The sequence below is a fragment of the Hypanus sabinus genome, chromosome 20, assembly GCF_030144855.1.
Source record: "Hypanus sabinus isolate sHypSab1 chromosome 20, sHypSab1.hap1, whole genome shotgun sequence".
In the NCBI taxonomy this organism is placed as follows: domain Eukaryota; kingdom Metazoa; phylum Chordata; class Chondrichthyes; order Myliobatiformes; family Dasyatidae; genus Hypanus; species Hypanus sabinus.
Genome location: NC_082725.1, coordinates 15,373,160 through 15,399,725, shown reverse-complemented (window position 1 = coordinate 15,399,725; position 26,566 = coordinate 15,373,160).

The following is a 26,566-nucleotide window of genomic DNA, read 5'->3' as shown; positions in this document are numbered from 1 at the left end:
AATACAGGATTGTGCCAGAGTCTTAGGCATGCCAGCTACACCTATGTGCCCAATACTTTTGCACAGTACTGTATTTAGTGTCAAATTGAAGATGCAACCTCTGTCATTCAATCGGTGCATTTTCGTGCAACTGGACTGTCAATGGGAATGAATATAAAGTGCAAGAGATTTGGAATGACACATAACAATCCCAGGAGATCAGCAGTTTCTAAGATACACAAACCACCCCATCCATGTGACATCAACAATCAATCCACGATCAAAGTCACTTAGGTCACATTTCTTCCCCATTCTGATGATAGGTCTGAACATCAAATGAACCTCTTGATCATGCCTGAGTTCTTGTATGCATTGAATTACTGCCAAATGATTGGCTGATTAGATATTTGCATTAATTGGTGGGTGCGTGGAATGCACTGCCAGTGACAGCGGTAGTGGCAGATACAATAGAGTCTTTAAAGAGACTCTTAGATAGGTACACAGAGCTTAGAAAAATGAAGGACTATGTGGTAGGGAAATGTTAGGCAGCTTCAAGAGTAGGTCAACACAACATTGTGGGCTGAAGGGCCTATAATGTGCTGTAGATTTCTGTGTTCTATGGTCTATTAATGAGCTGATGTACCAAATAAATTGGCCATTGAGTGTATTTGAAATGGCTCATTGCAAGTCAACTAATGAGCTATCATTTGCTTTACTGTTAAATAACAGCCATACATCATTTCACATACAACATGTCCCATGCATGTAGGCAATGCTTTGTATCAGGTTCCCTCTACTGTAAAACATCTCATCTTCAATGCCTTTCATTTGAATATTTCTCATAGTCAATGGATTAACAGGAGCACATTCAGGTTTTCAAGCCCACCAAAATAAACCAAAAGTTGTATAGAAAACACTGACTGAAGTCAGCCACCTTTGGTTCAATGGCTACATTCCTAAGGCATAAGGGTGTGGTGTGATGACTGATTGCTATAACTAGTCTATGCCATAGTTTGGATACTGTTACTTAATAGATCCCTCCAAGAGGACTACAACCTTGTTGTTGGGTTTTGAGGATTGTGTGCCTCAATAACCCAGAGAGCTATGTTGGCTGGAGTCAGGGCTTTATGCTTTGGCTTTTGGTAGGGTCACCCATGGCAAACAGATCAAAAGGCAAAGGACAGACTAAGAGTAGTCTACTAGTCCTCCAGGATTTGGGGGTGCAGCTCAGGGCTAACAACCCTGACTGGTAAAACAAAATTGCTACGGAGCAGCAATGAAGAATCCTACACTTGAGTGTGATGGTATTCCTGAGTCTCCAACCGAGACTTGCATGACTGACAGTTGTGGAAACTGAAAGGAAGCTACTGACACAATGAAGGAAGCCCTGAACACCGCCAGACTTTCATTGCTGCTCTAAGTACTAGAGGCATAACAGGCAGCAAGTAAGTGAGTAAGTATTTAGTAGATTAATACTGCATCAAGATGCAGACAATTTCATAGTTATAAACACCAGAGATTCTGCCAATGCTGGAGCTGCAGACCAACATACACAAAATCGTGGTCAAGAAGCATCTATGGAGAAGAATAAATAGTCAAAGTTTCGGGCCGAAACCCTTCATCAGGACCGAAGAGAAGGGAGGGGAGAAACCAAAGTATAAGTATGGGGGCATGCGGAGGGATTTGCAAGGTGTTAAGCAAAACCAGGTGAGGGAGGAGGTGGGTGGATGTGGGAGAGGGGATGAAGTGAGAACTGGGAGGTGATAGGTGGAAAAGTTAAAGAGCTGAAGAAGAAAGGATCAGATAGAAGAGGCAAGTGGATCATGAGAGAAAGGGAAGGGAGAAGAATCAGTCCAACTTCATAGTAATGCTAATAGAAGACATAATCATTATCGCCATATGTTAAAATACATAAATCTTTTTGATATAAGCAAGCATGAGTTAAAGGACCGTGTATTTTAGTAATCAAAAATAAAGCAGGGCTTAGAAGATTCTTTATTTCCTGCACAGCGGTCAGAATCTGGAATGGTTTCTAAGCAAAGCTCTTTGTGCTTCCAACTAATTTCTTCAATCTGTAGTTTGAAGCTTGTAATGTTATAATGAGGAGACTAAAACTTCCAAGAGACGCTCTAGTTCTTCCATCTGTGAGGATGGAGAACAACTGCATGTTTTGTAAGGCAACAAGCCAGGGCTTTGAGAAGCAAGGATAAATTATTTAGGATATTTAATTAGCACTGTAAATAAGTAGGATGGATTCAGTAAAAGTTTAGACAGATGTTCTATATTTTTTATGAGTCAAGTGACCAGCAAATATTGATATATTGTTATGTTCCTAAAAGATTGGTTAACTGTTATTTTGGATGTAAAATATTATGACAGATGCACAAAAGATTAAGATGTTGCTGATGAGAATATTGTCAAATATTACAACTTGGAACTATCAGACTTATTATATACAATTCTAACCTAGGGCTCACAGAATTAGTGAAGTGTCACTGCACATGTAGAGCAACTGAATTAGGCACTGATTCTCCCAATCTGCACAATATATGCTGATTTTAGAATCGTAGAGCACTACAGCACACAAGCAGGCCCTTCAGCCCGACTAATCTGTACTGAACTTTTATTCTCCCTGGACCCATCGGCCTACCTGAACATTGATCTCCATATCCCTTCAATCCAAACTTCTTTTAAATGTTGAAATCAAACTCATATCCACTACTTTCAGCTGCAGCTCATTCTACACTCTCACCTCCCTCTGACTGAAGAAGTTGCTTGTCACTTGCCTTAAGCACATCACCTTTCACCCTTAACCCATGACCTCGAGTTCTAATCTCACCCAAACTCAGTGGAAAAACCCTGTATGCATTTACCCTGTCTATGCCACTCATTATTTTATATACCTCCATCAAATCACCCCTCATTCTCCTATGCTCCAGGGAATAAAGACCTAACCTATTCAACCTATCCCTATAACTCAGGTCCTCATGTGGGAGTTGCTAGAAATGGCACGAGGGTGACTTGCCCCAGTCCATCTGCAAAACAGTTTGAGTTCTTCCCTCTAATGTCTCTTCTTTCCTTTTTCAAGGTGTCTGGGGTCCCATTGGAGTCGGCGCTCTATGGCTGCTCTCAAAGTGTGGTTCTTCATGGTGCTGGGTCCCTGCTCTTTGTTCACCAAGCGGCCTGGAAGACGGGGACACCTTTAGGGTGCGGCCCTGTGGAAGAACCGATGCCCTGCCGGTGTCGCCGGCTGAGATCAGAATGTCGAGAGAGCAGGGTACACGGCTATCAAAATAAGCAATGATGCAAACTGTAACATCGAAACAGAGAGCTGTTGGTCTCCCTCTTGCTGTGGCAGAAGCGATATCCCTCTGTCCCTTGTTAGGGAGAGAGCGAGACTGTGGCACATCAAACTGTAGGGGTGAACAGTAGTTTCTGATGGATCATGGTCTCTGAGGGTTTGTTATTCCTCACAGGGTGGGTGGTGAGGGACTGTTGCTCGTGCATGGGAGTGGGACGGGCTTTCAGGTTCTAACATTTCCTTGTCATTCACACTTTGGGCTTTTACTTTGTTTTGTGGATGGCTGCGGAGAGTAAGAATTTCAGGTTGTATACTGTATACATTCTCTGGTATTAAATAGAACCCATGAACCATCCCTGTAAATTCCATTCCCACTCTTTAAATCTTAGAAGATTCTGGAAGATGAATGCCAAGCTGTGAGTTCACACTTCCATTGGGAAGCTACGCATTGGTAAGGAGGATTACACTCACACACCCCAACCAACAGCCCACAAAACAAGCAGACCCTTGAGTAATTTATTGTGCTTTTGAGGTCATTGACAACACCACCAGCATCTTTGAGTCCTATACTGTACCCAACAGACTGTTTAAGCTTGGCATGATTGCCAATGTTGTTAAAAAGCCATGCAGAATTCTCTCCCTTTTCCAAATTTAGTAATGTTTAAAAGCTTGTCCAAAACTCACAAACCCATGTTCATTCAGGCTAGGAAAAAATGAAGAAAAAGTAGATGAAATCCCTTTACTTTGAATAGGAAGCACAGCAGTAATGTCCTTCCTAATCCCCCCCACCCCCCCATGAGCATCAAGCTGTGAGACAGGCCATTGCTCTGTGTTCTAGTATGTGGGAGATTGATGGTCAGAATAGACTTGATGGGTGAAAGGGTTTTTCCCTCTGCTGTGTGTCTCTCTGATTGCATATTTTGACCACCCAGCCACACCCCAATGACACTTCAATCTGACAGTAAACTTGACTTATGGTCTCTTATGGTCTTATGGTCTTGGCCTTTGTAGGCAAAACAGTCAAGGCACAAGATTATGCTGGGGCTCTGCTTGCAGGGGTCACAGATCTCTGAAACCACTGATAAGGAAATCTAATGAGAAGGAAACAGACTGGCTGAAGAGGCATGACATTGTATTATGCATATACAAAATAGAATGATTATACTGAACCAGAGGCAGAACAGGGAGGATTTGTGGCAACTGTAAGGCGGTGTATCAAAGCTGAAGTTCAAAAGGTAAAATCTATTATCAGAGTACATGCATGTTACTGCATACAACCCTGAGATTCTTTTTCTGTGGACATACTTAGCAAATCTATAGAACAGTAACTGTAAACTGTAAGCATTGCTATATTGACAATCAAACAGCTCTTCAGTAAAGTGGATTTATCCTTCCCTTTCCAAAGACTGGAGCTGAATCAAGGGTCAGAAATCCACCCCACCGTTAGCACTCAGAAAAAAACTGTGCAGACAACACGCACAAAATGCTGGAAGATCTCAGCAAGACAGGCAGCACCAATGGAAAAGAGTACAGTCGATGTTTCGGGCCGAGACCCTTCAGGAGAACTGGAGAATAAAAGATGTGGAGTCAGAGTTAGGAAGTGGGGGGGGGAGGGGAGGGGAGGGAGGGACACAAGGTGATAGTGAAACTGGAAGGGGGGAGGGTTGAAGTAAAGAGCTGGGAAGTTTACTGGTGAAAGTCCTGTGAGAAGGGGAATCTAGTAGAAGGCCATGGGAGAAAGAAAAGGGGGAGGTGATGGGCAAGCAAGGAGATCAGGTGAGACAGGGAAGAGGGGATGGGGAATGATGAAGGGGGAGGGGCCATTACCCAGTTCAAGAAATCGATGTTCATGCTATCAGGTTGGAAGCTACCCAGACAAAACATAAGGTGTTGCTCCTCCAACCTGAGTGTGGCCTCATGGCAACAGTAGAGGAGGCCATGGACTGATATGTTGGAATGGGAATGGGAAGAGGAGTTAAAATGGGAGATCCTACTTTTTCTGGCAGACTGGGCAGGGGGTAGGAGATCAGTGAAGCGGTGTCCCAACCTACATTGGGTCTCACCAATATACAAGGGGCCACACTGGGAGCACTGGATAAAGTGGATGACTCCAACAGACTCACAGGTGAAGTGTCACCTCACCTGGAAGGACTGTTTGGGGCCCTGAATGGTAATGATGGAGGTGTTGTAGGGGAAGGTGTAACACTTGCAAGGATAAATGCCAGGAGGGAGATCAATGGAGATTGCTTAGCTTGCTGAATTATATTGGAGGTACCAATGAAGGGTCTCAGCACTCCATTCCCCTCCATAGATGCTGCCCGACCTGCAGAGTTCCTCCAGCATTTTGTGTGTGTTACTATGGATTTCCAGCATCTGCAGATTCTCTTGTGCATATTACAGATGTTTCCTCACCAACCTGTTAACCTTGCTACAGTCACAGTATGAATTGTTTCAAGAAGTTAAGGCTTGTTGTATTTTCATTCACATTCGTTCTCACTAAATTATGTTACTTATGATGAATTTGCATTTCTCCATTGCATATTTAATTGATAATTCCTCATTTCAGTTACTAATCTGACCATCGAAGTTGTGATACATCTTGTATGCTTCTTGCCATGCTACAATATCCTTAAAGCCACATTTATACAGTGTCAAACATAGAATAATCCCTAGACCAGCAGCTCCCAACCTGGAGTCCACACAGACCCCTCGGCTAATGAGAGGGGTTCATAGCGTAAAAAAGTCTGTCAAATCCTGCCCTCGGCAATAAACTGAAAATCCTGAAGTAAACTCAGCTGATCAGCTTGCTGAGATCCTCCCAGCCTTTTGTGTGAATTGTTCTGGATTTCCAGCATCTGCTTAATCTCTGGTGTAGATAATGCCTAGGCATCATGGTGAAACAAAAAGACACACAGCAGCATGAGACTCTCTTTTCAGGCATTAAATGATGTACCTCATTAGAAGTATCACAACCTTATTTCTTCTGTCAAGTTCTAATTCACAGAGATAAAAGGCTCGTGAGGTTGCAGGCGCTGCCCAACTATCAATGTAAAATTAGGGCGACACTCTAAACCATGGCTTTCGGTGCCCCTACCTTCTTTCAGGACCCGCAAAAAATTCCTCTTCTATCTGGGAATTATCCCAGCTTGACACAGATCAGGGAAGAATTAGAAGCAACCTCATGACAGAAGGAGTAGCTTTGTTTCCATTAACACTCATTTATTAACCTGGCCTCTTTGGAAGCAGTGTTCCACCATCTTCTCCCCCGCCCCACCACCACAGTCATGCCTGTTCAGCCCAGTTTGTTGCCTTCCTCTCCTGCACGTCTCAACATCCTTTGGTGCGGGGGCCATGGGTGGGTACATCCTGTGGCTTATGCTAGATCAAACCACCCCAAAGGAGTTTCAACTCCACAGTCTCTAACTAATGGTTTATAAACCAGTGGATAAGCGTGTCAATCAACACGGAGCTACCATATGGTAGAAATTATTCTTGTCTAATAACTAGTTGATGAAAAAAAAACTCCTTTGAAAATATGCCGAATTCCAATTAGAGTACAAACACTTATCACCTTTGTATGAAATTCTTCTGAGTGATATTTTAGTCAGTCATTAACCTATTTAGTTTAATATTCACACACCATAACTTGCAGGCCCCAGTGTTTAATAAAAGTCTGCACGGAGCTACATTCAACAGCTGTACCATGTTAAATCTGTGAGCATGTAGTTCTGGGTAAGCCTTGTGAGACACATGTTTCTCATTGGCTTATTTCTATAGTAATAAGAACACTTAAAAATGACAGTGCCTATAGTTTGGTAGCAAAGGATTTGGAACATTGCTTTGGAAAAATCAGATTGTTAAATATTCATAATATTACTGATTTATTGCTCCTTATGTTGCAATTATTAATTGTATTATTACCCTCAAATAATTACAGCCATATTTAACCATATTAAACCTCTACCACTACTGGAATACATATCAATTCACCCAATTAAAAAAGGACAGTTTGCCCCAGTTTCACTCGCTGATATTTTGTCATCTTTATTCCATCAGCATCTTTTTATCCAACAATATGTCCAATCCCTGCCAAGATATTAGTGTTTTCTTTTAAATCATGATGGGATTACTTGCAATATGTATGAGTATGTATAATGTGGAAAACTGATAACTGAAGACTCGAATGATTGCAGATGCTGGAATCTGAAGCACAAATAAACAAACAGCTGGAAGGAACACAGCGCGACAAATAGTATCTGTAGAGGGAAAGGACTTATCGACGGTTCAGGTCAAGAACATGGACAGAGTTACTAATCTGGTTAGCAGTCCTTTGTAGTATAAACTGAATTGATAACATAGGGATGTTGTAACTAATCTTAACTAGTTACCTATTAGTTACCTAATAGTAACTCATCTTATATATACTCAGTGGCCACTTTATGAGGTACACCTGCATAGCCGCACATTAATACAAATATCTAATCAGCCAATCATGTGGCAGCAACTCAATGCATAAAAGCATGCAGACATGGTTAAGAGGTCCACGTGTTGTTCGGACGACCAAACATCAGAATGGGGAAGAGATGTGACCTAAGTGACTTTGACTATGGAAAGATTGTTAGTGCCAGCCCGGATGGTTTGGCTATATCACAGACTGCTGATTTCCTGGGAATTTCCCACACGATGCCTCTAGGGTTTACAGAGAATGGTGCAAAGAACAGAAAAAATATCCAGTGAGCAGCGGTTCTGGTGGTGAAAACACCTTGTTAGTGAGAGAGCTCGGAGGAGAAAGGCCAGACTGGTTCAAGCTGACAGGATGGTGACAGTAACTCAGATAACCATGTGTTACAACAGAAGAGCATTTCTGCATACACAACACATTGAACCTTGAGGGGTTACGTCAGCAGAAGACTGTGAGCATACTCTCAGTAGCCGCTTTATTAAAGTATAGACACTGTTGACAAAGTTGGACACTGTGAGCAAGTAATTTATTGCACATCACAGTGAAATTTGCTTGCTCTACAATGGGAGGATGCAGATGCAATATTTACAAATACATTTTGAGCTGAACAGTTTGAAGGAGAACTCAGGATAAACAATGAATCAGAAAAGCAAAGTGATCCCTGAGAAGGCAAGGGAATGTCATGATGGTATATTTTTATTTGTGGTTTTATACTAGGGGTGGCTGACAGGTGACCTAGTGGCATCAGCGCCGGACTTCGGAGAGAAGAGTCCCGAGTTCAAATCCAGCCGTCCCCCTTGCATGCTTTCCATCCGTGCTGGGTTGAGCGTCGAGTTGGCAACTCGGTCTTGTAAAAACAAGAAAGCCTGCTATAAAAGCGCTGTCACGGTGGTGTCCCGATGACTCCACGCAGAGTTAAGGGCTTTCTTTTTCTTCTTCTTGTACTAAGGTATTATTCCACAGAAAGAGACAATTTTGCCTATCAGGTGCATGCTGGCTCTCAGAAATGACCATTTCCCACCTCTCACTACCTTCATAAAGGAGCTAGTGTAATCAAAAACCCCACGCACCCCTGACGTTCTCTTTTCTCCCCTCTTCCATCAAGCAGAAGATTTTTAAAAAACCCTGAACCAGGCTCAAGGACAGCTGCTACCTTGCTGTTATAGGACTTTTAAGTGGTTCATCAGGATTTTCAATCTCACAGCAGTAGATAAAACAGTTACAGCCCAGGAACAGACCCTTCAGCCCAGTTAAATTAGTAACCAAATCACAAACAGAAGAAAGTCTGCAGATGCCAGAAATCCAAAGCAACACGAGCAGGACACTGGAGGAACTCAGGCAGTATCTATGGAAAAAAAGTAAACAGCTGACATTTTGGGTCGAGACCCTTTTTCAGGACTGAGAAGGAAGGGGAAAGATGCCAGATGCCTGAAGAAGATTATTTTTCTGTGTGTTGCTTTTTTAATCAAATGGCCAGTTAAATTAATCCACTCTGCCTACACAATGTCCATATCCTTCCATTTTCCTCATATTCTACCTGGTTAGGATTTGTCCTTTATTGTGTACTTGCACCGTATTTTCTCGGCAACTGTTACACTTTATTCAGCATTCTTTTGTCACTTTACCTTGTTCTACCTCAATGTACTGTGTAATGCTTTAATCTGTGTGAACAATATGCAAGCCAGTCTTTTCACTGAACCTTGGTATATATGATAATAATAAACCAATTCTGATTCCAATTCCTTCTCTCTCACATGCCCATGTACTCCCTCGAGTTCCCCAACCACCCACTTGCACAAGGCAAAGTGCAATTTAGCCCATCAGACATCTTCAAGATATGGGTGAAGAAAAGGGGTACTTGGAGGAAACTCAAGCACTCATGGGGTTTTAACGCAAACTCCTGGCAGATAGCACTGGAGGCCAGGATTGGCCCCAGATCACTGGAGTCAGAGCTAACTGCTGCACCATCCTTTACACGGGGGCGGTGGGGGGGGGGGGGGCACAGTAGTGCAATGGTTAGCGCAATGCAATCACAGTGCCGGTGATCTGGGTTCAATTCCCTCCACTGTCTGTAAGGACTTTGTATGCTCTCTCTCCAACGGTATTGATTTCCTCCAGGTGTTCTGGTTTCCACCCACATTCCAAAAATGCACGGGTTAGTAGGTTAATTGGTCACATGGGAGGCATGTACTCAAAGGGCTGGGAGTGCCTGTTATCATGCTCTATCTCCTAATAAAAAATACTCATTCTTTAAAGGTTTCCTGCTTACAGGAGGCTTCCCCTTGTGCAGACAAACTATTACTTTAAAATATCCATTGGAGGACTAGTTTTTTTCATGTGTTGCAAAGATGCTTTATCCAAAATAAAAGTATTACTTACCTCAGCAGTGAATTTGGGAGAAGAACGTCATCTCTTAATTCATAAGCACTAAATCTGCTCAGTCAGAATGATGCAATACCCTACATTGGATTTCATGTAATTTTAACTTAATTGCACTATATCAACACATTTCTATGAAATACATTGGGAAAGTCCAAATATCAACACATTTTATGACCATAAATCAAGATTTATTGCAAAAGAAAAAATATGAGGAAAATAAGAATGATTAAAAACTCTACAATAATCTTTACTTCTCTAACATAATAAGCATTAATGTTTAATTTCTGCTTCAACTGCCAAAACTGAATAAACTGAAGAGGATGAATCATTTCCAATGGAAAGTGGCGTATCAGAATGACGTTAGCTAATATGCCTTTTGATGACTTTGTTTAGTGGCACATTCGTACTTGTAAAATCTGTGGCTTATAGTGATTGAACAGACTTGAGGTTCAGTTATTTTTCCCGGCAATTTTATGGCTTTTTTGAAAATAGGACATGTTTTGTTTTAATTTATTTTTATGAAGGTGTGAAGTCTTTGCAAGTGCCCTACTTCAATGATTAAAAAAATAGTCATCAAAGTCTTTGAAAGTACATGGAATATCTGTACACTTCAATTTAGTTCCAGTTGCTATTAATCATCGTAACATATCACATGTAGAGATGTAGTAGAGGGACTTGAGGAGTGTGTCCTTGATAAATTGAAATACCCAGTCAAGGGTTAAGTGTTCATTTCTCACCAACCACCTCACACCATGTAACAGCTGTTAGAGGCTGAAATTTCTTGCCAAAACCCTTACAGAAGACCGTCATTTTTCCATGTGGATCCTGTAATTTGGCAGATTGTGAATCTAGAGGTTATTTTGTTGGAAGCATTTTTTGTAACTTAAATATTTTTAATACGGCCTTAAAGTAGATAGATCTGTTGAATTTGTACAGCTGCAAGCTTTGTTCTCTCAATCGTCACTGAAAGTCACCTGCGGCATTCACTCAAGCATCTTGTTTTATGCTTCTGACTTTTTGTCCTTCAAAAAAAAAATCTATTTTATAATGGCCATTTTCCTGTTCTATATGATTTCTAAAGACTTGAAACAAAATTGCAGGTGTATTGCAGATGGCTCTCCAAACTCAGCATTGAGATTGAAAAGTGATTGCATTACAGTTGAGACTTCTTTTGATGGAGCTCAGTGCAAACATTGAATGGAATTGGTTTCCCTGTAGTACACATTCAAATATGTTTTGTCTGCACACATTTAACTCAAGTATACACAAGAGATTCTGCAGATGCTTGAAATCCAGAGCAACAGACAAAATGCTGGAGGAACAAAGAAAATTTACCAGGATGTTGCTGGGACTGGAAGACCTGAGTTATAAGAAATGATTAAATAGGTTAGAACTTTATTCCTCGGACCATAGAAGATTGAGGGGAGATTTGATAGAGGGATACAAAATTATGAGGGGTATAGAGTGAATGCAGGCAGTTTCTTTTCCCCACTGAAGATGGATAGGTCATGGTTTAAGGGTGAAGTTTAAGGGGAACATGAGGGGAAACTTCTTCACTCAGAGGGTTGTGGGAGTGTAGAGTGAGCTGGCAGTGCAAGTGGCACATGCAAGCTCAGTTTCAACATTCAGGAGAAGTTTGGATAGGCATGTGGATGGCAGGAGTATGGTCCCGGTGCAAGTCAATGGGAGTAGGCAGTTTAAATAATTTGGCACAGACTTGATGGGCCGAAGGGCCTGTTTCTGTGCATTTTTCTATAACCCTATGACTGTCTGACAAGCTCAGCAGGTCAAGCAGCACCTGTAGTCCTGATGAAGGGTCTAGACCTGAAACATCAACTGTTTATTCATTTCCGTCAATGCTGCCTGACCTACTGAGTTTCTCCAGCATTTTGTGTGTGTGTATGTCAAATATATAGTACATTACCCATTCACTTGAAGGGAAAAAAGGGGAAATTTAACATGAAGGATTTTGTTGTGGTAATTATGTAGAAATTATCCATGTCAAGAAAATTTTGTGACCAGTAGATGGAAAATTATAATAACTGGATCAAGAAATATCCAATTTGGGGTGAGGTGGGGTTAAGGATTGGAGGGGAGAGGGGTTTTTTTTTGCAATCCAGTAAGTCACAACTTGGAATATAGCACTTGAAATGATAGGAAAATAAATACACTCATAGGCTTTGATGTCAATTGGATGTACAATATATTTGATAAGGAGAATTTTTCAGGGCTACAAATAAAAAGCAGAAAAGTGGGACCAGTTCTATAGCTCTTGAAAAGTTGGCACATATATCACATGTGACATGATTTCATAATTATTGCATTGGCTTTTCTGAGATCATAACATGACAAATTGCTTACCGCATTTCCTACATTATGCAAGTGCCTATACTTCACAAAATATTTGATTGGTTATAACGTGCTTTTGGTATCCCTAAATTGCAAAATGCTTGATATAATTGTGTTTCCTTTTCCACCAGCCCTCTCCTTCTTTCAGAACATATTCACACAATGAATGCAGTAGAATAGCTTTTTTTTTAAAATTCTATCTAACAAACTTTAACCATGTTTAGAGTAACTGATTAAAGGATTTATAAGTTACACGGGAACTCAGAATTTTCAGTTTTTACAAGGTAATAACATATCCCAGAGCCGAAAGCACATAATAAATTATAAGGGAAAAGCTCTTGAAGTGTATGGATGTCATCTCAGTGTTTTTACATTGAAGCATAATCCAGGATACATTTATGTATATAACACAAAGGTGGATTACTTGTCCTACTTTTAAAATCTTCTTTCTTTATTGTTCTTTGCCAGCAGAGATTTTATGGTGTACAGTGACAGGTGCCAGGCTCTCACAATCAAATCAAATAACCAGATGTTGAGATCTATGTGATTAAGTGAAGTCATTTAGTAATATGGCCTCTAGTTACTTGATCATGTTTGAACTTCTCTGGTCTTCAGTCTGCTCTGACAAATGGTTGACGTGAAAAGCAAGTTGTTTTTTTAAATATCCCATAAATTTTCTACCCTACGTCATTGAACTTCACCACAACTTCAATCTCTTACGGGTCATCATGAACTGGCACATCGCTGGTTGCTACAAGGACAAATGGTAAGTCTCTATTGATGAATCTGCTCATTCTTCAAATTCTCTGAAGGCTGTAAAGAAATCATGTTCAATATTGCATCAGCAGGACTTGAATAGCTCAATATTTTTCACTGAACATTTTTCCAATGTCTTATACCTAATCTAAAACAAATTTAAAATCTTCCAGTTTGCCACATTTCTCATATCAAAGAAGCCTGATATTTATGTCACTAAATATTGTTAATTCCTGGGTATTTGAACACCTTTTTGTTTCCAGTTGATCTTTTGCATCAAGGATGAATAGCTCCTATGGCTGATAAGGCCAATGTGGGACCCACCAACTGTGCCATACATGGGCCAGGATAGGTTGGTTGGCAAACTGGGTAATGGTAAGTTTCTTTCACCGTTTTTGCTGAACTTCTGTTGGCTGATAATGAAGAGCTATGAGGTTCTCAGCACTTTCCCAAATGTTCTTTGTTCAGATATATTCACAAGATTCAATGAGGACTTTTCTTCCCCCAAAGAGATTTTGAGATTTCTTCCCGATTTTATTTGTCCTCTGGGTAATTCCTTGCCAGAATAGAGCTTAGAGAAGAATTCCTGTCAAGAGACTGGTCTGAGTCAGATGGACAATGCATCCCACCCACCTGAGTCAAGTGAGGAAACTAGAGCTTCAACGCTGAATGTTGATGTTGATTCATTATTCTCTTATTGGATTTGGCTAATTTTGCTGAGACAACGTTTGTACCGCTGTGAGGCGTCTACTGTAGGTTGCTGATGTCACTGAAGTAGTCAGGATGGCAGGGGTCATTGCTTCACACTTTTGAAGTTTCTTTCTGAATTTTAAGGGGAAGCCTCTTGAAGATATTCTCTGTGGAGGGGAAGATTATGCACGTGATGGAGCTGAGCGATTCTCTACAGCCTCTTTCATTTCTGCACTTTGGAGCCTCCATGCCTGGAGCTGATGCAACCAATTTGAATCCTCTCCATCACACACCTATAAAAATTAAGGGTCTTTGGTGATACCTAACTGTCCTCAAGCTCCTAATGATGTATATACACAGACATGCATTCTTCACATTGCATCAATGTGTTGGAGCCAGCAAGGATCCTCAGAGATGTTGTTGCCCAGGAACTTTAAGCTGCTCACCCCTTCTACTGCTGACGCCTCAATGAGAACTGTTGTGTGTTCTCCTGACTTCCTCTTCCTGAAGTCCACAATCAATTGCTTGGACTTAGTCATAAGATAGTAAGCCAAAGCAGTAAGATGGCTCTGGTCTACATCAGCATCCCTGTGGGCTGCAGGAATTTGTACCAGTTTTTTTCTTAAATATACTCTTTTTGAACAACTTCTGCTGCAATCTGCAGCATGTAAATTTCCTCTTAGCAAGGGACAATGAAATTACATCAATGATCTTCAGATCTCACATTTGACAATTAATTGGGGAGCAGTTAAGCCCAGCATCTTTAAGGGTCAATACCAAGGCCAAGGCCAAAAATGCGCAGGAGTAGTGGGATTTAAATCAGGCTGAAGAACAGAAGGACAAGGCTTCCTCAGCCTACCATTTTGTTAGTGAAGTATGATTGACAAACTCAGAGCAAGGCTGTTGTATCAAAGGGAGATAAGGTAGACATCAATTGTTCATTGCATTGAGACTTACTTAACAGCGAACACGCCAGATGCCGCTATCTGACCAGAAGGTTTTGCTATTTTCAGAATGGAGTGAACCTCAAATTCTGATGAGGAAAGAGCTGGCAGCATATGCTTTTTAGTCAATTCTCACTGACATTAGGGTTATGTAGGCTTCTTGTTCCCCTGACTTAGAACAACTATTGATTAAATGTACACCATTCTATTCACCTTGGGAGTTCTCACTCATGATGCTGACTGCAGTTTATGTACTTCCAATCACCAGTTATAAGCAAGCACTCACGAAACTGCACAATGATGTTTGTAAACAAGAAACGGCCCATCATAACACATTTCAAATTATAGTCAGTGACTTTAACCAGGCCTGATTGAAGAAAATCCTGCTCAATTGTCACCAGCATGTAACCTGTTGCACCAGAGGTCCCAACACACTAGATGACTGCCACACTAAGATAAAGGATGCCTATCATTCCTTCCCGAGACTGTATTTTGGTAAGATGGCCCATTTGGCTGTACTAATACCTGCATACAGACAGGGCTTAAAGAGCAAGGCTCCAGAGATCAAGTCAAGAGCTTGTCAAAGGAGGCTGAGGAACGGTTACAGGACTTTGTTGAGTCAGTGGACTGGGCTGGACCAGGGTCGTTACAGACTTAATTTAAATAGCTATGGATGAGTGTGTCCCCACAAAACCATTCATGGTTTTCCCCAATCAGAAGCCCTTGGATGAACAATGAAATCCAGAATCCCCTGAGAACCAGATCAGAGACATTCAAGTCTGGAGATCAAGAATGCTACAAGAGGTGCAGGTGCGATCTCTGGAAAGCCATGTCTCGGGCAAAGTGGAGATTCCGGACTAGACTGGAGTCAAAAAGGGATGCTTGACAGGTGTGGCACGGTTTGAATGCCACAACCTCCTACAAAGCTAAATCTTGCAATCTGGGGGACAACAGAGCTTCAGTTCCAGATGAGAATGCCTTCTACGCTCGCTTTCACCACCACAACAAGGCGGAACCATCAGACACACCCATGTCTCCCGGTGATCCTTTGGCCTCAGTAACTGAAGATGACATGCAGCTGCCTTCAAGAGAGAGAATCCAAGGAAAGCATTCGGTCTGGATGGAGTACCTGGCCGAGTACTGAAGACCTGTGCTGACCAGATGGTGTAGTCACGGATATCTTCAACCTTTCACTCTAGCAGAATGTGGTACCCACCTGCTTCAAGCAGGCGTCAATTGTACCAGTACACAAAAGAGTGTAGTAACCCACCTCAATGAAGATCACCCAGTGGCACTTACATCCACAGTGAAGAAATGTTTTGAGAAGAGGTTAATGTTGAAGCATATGTCTGAATGGCGACTTGGATCAGCTCCATTTCGCCTGCCAAAGCACCAGGTCTGCAGCAGATGCTATCTCAATGGCTCTTCACACAACCCTAGAACATCTGGACAGCAAAGATGCATATATCAGGATGCTCTTTATTGATTAAATCTCAGCATTTAACACCATCACCACCTCAAAACTAATTTGTAAACTCCAAGACCTGGGTCTCAGTAGATTTCCTCACTTGTAGACCCCAGTCAGTTCAGATTGGCAAAAACATCTCCTCCACAATCTCCATCAGCACAGGAGCACTGCAAGGACATGTACTTAGCTTCCTGCTATACTCACTTTACACCTATGACAATGTAGCTAAGTGCAGCTCCATCTCCGTATACAAGTATGTTGACGACACCACCGTTGTGGGCTGTATCAAAGGGGATGATGAATCAGCATACCGGAGAGAAATCGAAAACATGGCTGAGTGGTGTAATAACAACAATCTCCCTCTCACTCAATGTCAATAAGACCAAGGAACTGATTGTAGACTTCAGGAGAGGGAAACCAAAGGTCCATGAGCCAGTAATCTTCAGATTTTCAGAGGTGGAGATCATCAGTAACTTTAAATTCCTGGGTGTCACTATCTCAGAGGATCTTTCCTAGACCCCTTATGTAAGTATTATTTTGAAGAAGGCACGACAGTGGCTCTACTTCCTTAGGAGTCTGCAGAGGTTTGACATTGAAAACCTTGGACAATTTGATTCATACTGGGAACAATGGTTTAACTACATAATGCCTCATAGGCCTGATTTTATTCTCACAAATCAATGAACATGTTGCAAAAAAATAAGATCACTCCCTACTTGTACATACTCAGATACATACTTTGTGGAGATTTGTGATATATATGATTATATGATATATATGTACAATGTCTGAAATACATCTTCTGGAAATGTTTGTTTGATGATGAACTTCAATAAAAAAATAAATTACAAAAAGAAAGAAAACCTTGTCAAACTTCTATGGATGTGTGGTAGAAAGTGTGCTGACTGACTGCTTTGCAGCCTGGTAATGGAAGACCAATGCCAGTTTCTGTTCTATATATTTGCTAAGTGCGCCCGCAGTAAAAGAATCTCAGAGTTATATATGGTGACATAAATGTACCCCGATAACAAATTTTACTTTGAACTTTGAATTAGGTTATTCGGCCCATTGGGTCTATTCCACCATTTTATCATGGCTGATTTATTATCCCTCCTCCTGCCCATCTTTGATGCCCTACCCAGTCGAGAACCTATCAGCCACTACTTTAAGTATACCCAATGACTTGGCCACCACAGCAGTCTGAAGCAATGAATTTCACAAATTCCCCACCCTCTAACTAAAGCAATTCTTTTTGATTTATGTTCTAAAAGGACATTCTTCTATTCTGAGGCTGTGCCCTCTGGTCCTAGACTCCTTCACCCTAAGGTACGTTCTCTCCACATCCACTCAGTTGAGACCTTTCACTATTTCATAGGTTTCAATGACAGCTCCTCTCATTCTTCTAAACTCAAGTGAGTACAGGACAAGAGCAATTAAATGCTCCTCGTACGTTAACCCTTTCATTCCCAGGGTCATTCTTGTCAACCTCCTCTGGATCCTCTCCAAAGCCTGCACATCTTTTTTTAGATAAGGGGCCCAAAGATGCTCACTATACTCCCAGTACAGTCTGACCAATGCCCATAAAGCCTCAGCATTACATCCTTGCTCTTGTATTCTAGTCCTCTCAAAATAATCACTAGCATTGCATTTGTCTTCAACCTCTAGGGAATCCTGCATGAGGTCTCCCAAGTCCCTTTGCTCCTCTGATTTCTGAATTGTTTCCCCATTTAGACAATAGTATAGGTTATCTTCTGACTGATTCTCTCTCCTCTATTCTTAGCCCTCAGCAGAGTGAGCCCTTGGTGACTGGTTTGCACATTTTCTTGGCAACACTCAGAAATTCACGCATGTTGTAATGATCAGCTCGTTGCATGATATCCTGCCATCTGTTTGGACAACATATTTGGAAGACGTGTTTGGACAACACCCAATAAAGGAATATGACAGAATGATCAAATGAGTAAATGTTCTTGAGATCCAAGAGAATGTGACAAGTGGGATCCAAAATGCATTCGGTACCACAGAATGCAGGATGTCAATGGACATTTTAGTGTCTAGAAGCTTGCTTGCTTTGGAATTCTGCAGAACCCTTGCATTGTCCAGTAGATATCAACTTAAATATTTAGAGGGTGGGCATCTTGAGGAAAAGTTTATTTGATATAAAATTTGTGAGTGATTGATGGTCAGGAAGAAAACTTCAGAGTGCAGGAACAGATATTCTTCCTGATTCTCAGGGGAAGGAGGCAGGAAACGGTATTCAGACTGAGAAGTGTGAAGTAAAATTCTTGGGGAAGGTGAACAAAGTAAGGAAATACAAAATAAATCATGGAATAAAGCAACGAGGAACAGAGAGAGATGTGTAAATCCACATCCATGGATCCCTGAATGTTGTAGACCAGGTGGATATGATGATTAAGAAGACATCGGGGATATTTTGCTGGCCAAGACACAGAATAAAAGAGCAGAAGGATTATGATGGAATGAGTAAGGCAACAGCTAATGCTTTTCAAATGTTAATGGTCACCACATCACAGGAAGGTGTGATCGCTCCGCAGAGGATAGACAAAAGATTTTACACGGAGTATGCTAAGGATGCAATTTTTTGGTGAAACGAGCAGGTCTGGCACAATGTTCTTCAAACAGCAAATGAGAGAAAGAACTGCAGAACCAACTGCAGAAAATAAAGCCTTATAAAGCATCAGCATCACATCTCTGCTTTTATATATTAGACCTCTTGAAATGAATACTAATATTGCATGTGCCTTCCTCACCACTAACTCAACCTGCAAGTTAACCTTTAGGGTGTCCTGCACAAGGACTTTCAAGTCCCTTTGCATCTCAGATTTTTCAACTTTCTCCCCCGTTTAGAAAATAGTTTGCACATTTATTCCTTCTGTGCATGACCATGCATTCTCCAATATTGTATTTCAGTTGCCACTTTCTTGCCCATTTGCCTAATCTGTCTAAGTCCTTCTGCAGCCTACCTGTTTCCTCAACACTACCTGCCCCTCCACCAACCTTCATATCATCTGCAAACTTGGCAACAAAGCCATCAAAAGGAGTACTTTTAGTAATAGACTAAGACAACTGTGCTGCTCCAAAGAGCATTATATGAGGTCATTCTTACCCTCAGCCACAAGGCTCTATAATGAATCAACCTATAGCTGGGGAAGTGATGACCCCCTCCCCTTTTGTTAGTCTGTTTGAGGTAACTTATTTTTTTATTCTTTCTTACTTCTCTTCTGATATTTGTATATATGTGCACTTGTAATGCTTACTGTGACACTGTACCCAATTTGCTTTGGGATCAATAAAGCATCTCTCTATCTATCTGTCCATCTGTTTATCTGTCATCTCCTTGTCCCCCATTATTATTTCTCTGGCCTTATTTTTTTGCAGTCCAATATCACCATTCTTCTCTCCTTTATTTTTATATACTTGAAAAAGCTTTTTCTATCCACCTATATATTGTTTGCTAGTTTGCTTTCCTACTTCATCTTTTCCCTCCCAATGATTCTTTTAGTTGCTTTCTGTAGGTTTTTAAATGCTTCCCAAATCTCTACCTTCCCAATAATGTTTTGATTTGCTGTATGCCCGCTCTTTTGCTTTTACATCAGCTTTGACTTCCCTTGTCAGCCACATTTGCACTATTTTGCCATTTGAGTATTCCTTTGTTTTTGAAATACATCTATCCTGCACATTCCTCATTTTTTCCCCCAGAAGCTCAAGACTTTGCTGCTCTGCTGTTATCTCTGCTAGCATTTCCTTCCAATTTTCTTTGGCCATCTCCTTTCTCATACTACTGTGATTTCCTTTACTCCACTGCTATGCCAGACTTTACTTTCTCCCAAACAAATTTCAAGTTAAACTCAGTCATATTGTGATCAGTGCCTCCTAAGGGTTCTTTTACCTTAAGCTCCCTAATCACCAATGGTTCGTTAAATAACACCCAATCCAGTATAGTTGATCCCCTAGTAGGCTCAATGACAAACTACTCTAAAAAGCCAACTCGTAGACATTCAACAAATTCACTCTTATGGGATCCATTACCAACTTGATTTTCCCAATTGTCCTGCATGTTGAAATCTCCCATGATTACCATAACATTGTCCTTTTGACATGCCTTTTCTATTTGCTGTTGCAATCTGTGGTCCACATCTCAGCCACTGTTTAGCTGCCATCAAGGTACTTTTACCCTTGCCATTTCTTAATTCAACCCACAAGGGTTCAACATCTTCTGATCTCATGTCACATCTTTCTACTGATTTGATGCCATTCTTTATCAGCAGAGTCACACCACACCCTCTGCTGACCTTCCCATCCCTCTGATACAAGGTGTAACCTTGGACATTCAGCTCCCATCTACAACCATTGCTCATCCACGATTCAGTGATGGCCTCAACCTCGTACCCTATAATCTGTAGAAGTGCAACAAGATCATGCATCTTATTTCTTATACTCCATGCATTGAGATATAACACGTTGAGTACTGTATTTGCTACACTTTTTGATTCTGCATCCATAGTGCACTGATATTCACCATGTAGGCTGCTATTTTGTCCTGTCATCTGTCTGCCCTTCGTAACAGTCTGACTGCATGCTATCTTTGCTTTTTTACCATGAGTCCCTTCACTCCAGTTCTCATCCTTTTGTCAAAATAGTTTAAACCCTCCTCACCAACTCCAACAAACCTGCCCATGACAATATTTGTCCCCCTTGGGTTGAGGTGCAACCCATTCCCCTTTTGTACAAGTCATACCCCCACCCCAGAAGAGATCCCAGTGATCCAAGAACCTGCACCAGCTTCTCAGCCTCAAATTTATCTGCCAAGTCATCTTGTTTCTACACTCGCTAGTGCAAGGCACAGGCAGCAATCATGAAATTACTACCCTGGAGTTCCTACTTCTCAGCTTTCTGCCTAGCGCACTAAATTCTCTCTTTAGAACCTCTTTGTTTTTCCTTCCTATGTCATTGGTACCAATATGTACCAAGACACTTGGCTGCTCCCTCTCCCCCTGCAAAATGACGTGGATGCAATCTGAGACGTACCTGACCCTGACATCCGAGTGTCCCATTCATGTCCAGAGAACCTCCTGTCTCTTCCTCGGACTATTGAGTCCCCTATCACTACCGCTCCCCTCGTCTCCCTCTTCCCCTTCTGCACTACGGATCCATACTGAATGCCAGTAACCTGGTCTCTATGGCGTTTTCCTGGGTGGTCATCCCACACAGCAGTATCCAAAACGGTATATTTATTATTGAGGCGAATTGCCACAGGGGTGTTCTGCACTAACTGCCTACTCACCTTCTCATTTCTTCACCTGGCAGTCACCCAACTATCTGCTTCTTGCTACTTAAGGGTGACTGCTTCCCTGTAACTCCGATCGATGATCTCCTCATTCTCCCGTACAAGCTGAGAGTCATCCAACTGCTGCTCCAGATCCCTAATGTGGTCCTCAAGGAGCTGGTCTTCAGTTGGAGGCACTTCATGCAGATTTAGTTCCCTGGGAGACTCTGGCCATTTAAACTACACAAAGTATCCCTGCCAGACAATGTAAGAAAGAAGGGAAACTTAGCAGAAACTGACTCAGATCCAATACCCCTTCCTTTGAGCCAAAGCTTGACACTCCTACTCTCACCACTGGCTCACTCCCAACAATGGCCACTCCGCTTGTCCCTTTTGCACTTTTATTTACTCCTCTCTGTACTGTTCCCACCACTAATTGAGCTGTCGGAATGACAGTGAATGCCCGCAAAGCTCTCATTTCAAATGAGCGTCACTGAGCTGTGAGATTCTTTCTCACTGTGCACTGCTGCCGCCACTGGTTGGGCCAGCAGAATAAAGTGGCCACTGAATTTTTATTTTCTTCTTATATATTGTCTGAATACTAATTATTTGTTATATCAGATTATTATTGTCACATTGGTTTGAGGTACAGTGTTTAATGGTTATCATGGACACGATGGCCTGTTTCCTTGCCGTCTGATTATATGACTCCATCACTCAGAGAAGTCATGGAGAGGTTTTGTAATGGTTAGGGTTAATATGGGTAGGACTCATCATGAACAGTACTGGGGTCTTGTCATGGATAATTTTTCCAAGCATTTGGCAGAGGAGGAGGGGGTGTCATTGAGGTGACCTGAAGTAAGTTTGAAATAACTTTTACAGTCAGTAGGAAGCTCACAGTTCTCAGTGCAGAAAAGATAAATTGCAGTTTTCATTAGTGATTTTTTTGTCAGAGTTAAGCACATCACCTGAGAACTTCAACTTTGAAAAGCAAAGCGAGTATCCATTGCAAAACCAGCTGACCTCTGTGCTACTCAATGTGACAGTGATGTCAGTCCAACAATCTCTGAGTTGCTTTTCCATTGTGGCAAACAATTTGCCAATGACACTACACTGATTGGCCTTACTTCAAACAGTAATGAGGTAGTCTACAGGGAAGAAGTCATCTCTCTGACACAGTGATGTCAAGAAAACAACCTCTCAACAATGTTGCAAAAACAAAGGAGCTAGTTGTGGATTACAGGAGCAATGGAGACGGGCTAACCCCTATTGACATCAATGGATCTGGAGTTGAGAGGGTAAACAGCTTTAAGTTCCTCAGTATCCACATCACTGAGCACCTCACGTGGTCTGTACACATCAGCTGTGCGGTGAAAAAGGCACAACAGTACCTGCCTGGTATGGGAACTGTACCTACCTTAATCACAGGACTCCACAGAGAGTGGTGCGGACAGCCCAGCACAGTAGTTAACACGAGGAAATCTGCAGATGCTGGAGATTCAAACAACACACACAAAATGCTGGTGGAACACAGCAGGCCAGGCAGCATCTATAGGAGAAGCTCTGTCTCGGCCCGAAACGTCGACAGCGCTTCTCCCTATAGATGCTGCCTGGCCTGCTGTGTTCCACCAGCATTTTGTGTGTGTTGCCAGCACAGTAGTTGACACCTTCCCATGATTCAGAACATTTACAAGGACAGGTGTGTGAAAAGGGCCCGTAGGATCATTGGGGACCTGGAGCACCCCAACCACATCTATTCTAGCTGCTACCATCTGAGATTAGGTACCGCAGCATAAAAGCCAGGACCAACAGGCTCCAGGACAGTTTCTTCCACCAGGCCATCAGACTGATTAACTCACGCTGATCTGAGTGTATTTTATGTTACATTGACTGTGGTATTTATTATAAATTACTATGATTGCACACTGCACATTTAGATGGAGACGTAACGTAAAGATTTTCACTCTTCATGTATGTGAAGGATGTAAGAAATAAAGTCAATTCAATTCAACATGGCAGGATTTTTAAAGATTAGTCAGTTATTGCTAATTATCCATCATTCTCCTTTAAACCAATGCCATTCCGATCAGGTCAAATTTATTGTCATTTAACTATATACATGTATCAGCATATAATGAACATAGAAACGAGACAACGTTTCTCTTAACCAGGATGTAAAGCACAGTAGCACACATAAAACATGATAAGTTATGAAGGTAAAGATAAAATGTACAGATGAATCTCACATAAATAACAAATTGAAGTGCATTAGTATTAAATATTGTAAGCTACGGGACAGATTAACTATGTGGCAGGGAGTTCAGAAGCCTAATGGCCAGGGGAAAGAAATTGTTTCTGATCCTGACAGTTCTTGTTTTTGTGCATTGTAGTCTCCTCCTGCCAAAGCAGATGCTGGATAGATGGGTGGGATCCTTAATAATACTATGGGCCCTGCATACACAGTGCTTCTGATAAATATCTCTGATGGATAGTAGGGAGACTCCAATGATCCTCTCAGCCATTCTCACTGTCCTTTGTCGGGACTTCCGGTCCAATGTTCAACTGCTCCCATACCAGATGGAGATGCAACTAGCCGGGACGTTCTCAATGGTGCTCCAAAACTCCGCCAAAAGATTAGCATCAAAGTTGAGCCAAGAAGAAGTTAGAGCAGACAGTATCCTCTGATGCAGTCTCTGTACTGTTGCCCCATTTACCACACTCTACTGATTATGTGTATCTGTCAGGTCTACTGGAATCTGCTGTTGTGCTTACATTGTGTAGTGACTGTATCACTCCCCAGACATTCTCTCTTCGCCCCCACCCGTCAGGCAGAAGATGCAGAAGCCTAAAAGCACATGCCAGCAGGCTCAAGGGGATCTGCAATCCCATGGTTATAAGATTATTGAATGGATCCCTAGTATCTGACATCCTGACCTCACCATCTACTTCATTATAGCCTTCTACCTCATTGTTTACTTGCACTTTCTCTGTAACTGTAACACTCTACTCTGCACTCTGTTATTGCTTTACTACCTCAAAGCCTTGTTGCAACAAAATGATCTCAATGGATGCATGCAAAAGAGAGTTTTACAGAAAAAAATCAATATGCGATGTAATATAAAACAGACCTCGAGAGTAAATCTAGTTGAACCTCAATGAGCTTAGTGTTGTGAACTAAAGTCCTTCACTAAAATCAATTTAACAGAAGTTAAAGAAATAATTACTCAGCTAAAACCATCCACTTGTTTTCTTGATCGTATTCCCAAAGGCTTCTTTAAAGAAACTTCTGACACTCCAATCAACAATGAACTTGACATAGTTTCCGGCATTTTTCCAGATTTCTTATAAAATGCAGTAATAAAAACCTTGCTTAAGAAAAATAATCTGGATTGCTCTGCTTTGGACAATATTACACCTATACTTGCATATAATAAAATTTTAGAGAAAGTAGCTTTTCACAATTAAATGATAACTTGAATAAAAATTCTATTCTTCTCCAAGTATTAATCATGTTTTAGAACAAATCTTGTACAGAAACTGCATTGCTTAAAGTAGTTAATGACTTATCTCTTAATGCCGACACAGGCAACATATCATTTCTTGTTTTCTTAGATTTGAGTGTGGCATTTGATACCGTAGATCACAGCGCTCTCATAAACCACCGTAGTCAATGGGAAGGTCTCTCTGGTATTGTCTTAAGCTGGTTTCAATCTTATATAACAGGAAGAAAATTCTCTGTTAGCTGTGGTGATTGAGTGTCTAAAATCCATGATATTGTGTGTGGTGTGCCACCAGGATCAATTCTTGGCTCGTTGTTGTTCTTACTCTATGTGCTCCCATTAGGTCAGGTTATTCAGAACACAGGGTGAATTACCATAGCTATGCAGACGACACACAACTGTATTTGTCTATACCACCAGATGACCCTGAGGCTCTAAACTCTCTAGTCCAGTGTCTTACTAGCATTACGGAATGGATGCGTTTGAATTTCCTTAAACTAAAGAAGGAAGAAAACAGAAGTTTTGGTTATTGGTAGCAATAATAAACGTGTGAATCTTAGAAACAAATGATCATCTGGCCATACAAATGAAGCCAGAAATAAAAAAAGATCGGCATTATTGTTGACTCTGAGCTAAATTTCAAATCACATATTAACCATATTACTCAGACTGTGTTCTTTCATTAAAGGAACATTGCAAGCATTTGATTTCTTATAACATCTCAAGATGCAGAAATATTAATACACACTTTCATTTTTAACAGATTAGACTACTGTAATGCACTTCTTTTGGGATTAACTAAGAAAGATTTTAAAAAATTTGCTGCAAGGATTTTAACCAAAAAAAGAAAATCTGAACAGAATTCCCCTGTTCTGGCATCATTACCCTGGCTGCCTACGTCCTTTAGGATCAATTTTAAAATACTCTTAATTGTATATAAGGCTCTGAATAATTTAACTCTTCCCTCCATATATTTTGGAATGTCTATCGGCTTGCAGCCTTAATCGTAATCTTAGATCCATGAATACTGGTTTGCTTAGTGTGACTAGAGCCAAGCATATAAGAACTGGTGATGCAACTTTTTGCTCTCATGAACCAAAAATCTGGAATCCTCTACTTACTGAGATACGCCAAGCTAGTACAGTGGAACTTCCAAAACACTTCTTATAGGCCTACTTTTTAAATTTGCCCTACTTATAAAATTACTTTATGCCAATTGATGTTAATTACATTGATATAATTTGGTATTTTCAATTATATTTTATTCTGATAATGTTTGTTTTTACTGATTATTTTTAATTTTGTCTCATATTTATGACTATTGATTTATCTTTACAATCTATGTAAAGAACTTTGAGCCTCCATATTAATGTTTGAAAGGTGCTCTATAACTAAAGTTGTTATTATTATTGTTATTATTAAACAGTTCTTCACTCTACCTCAGTTCA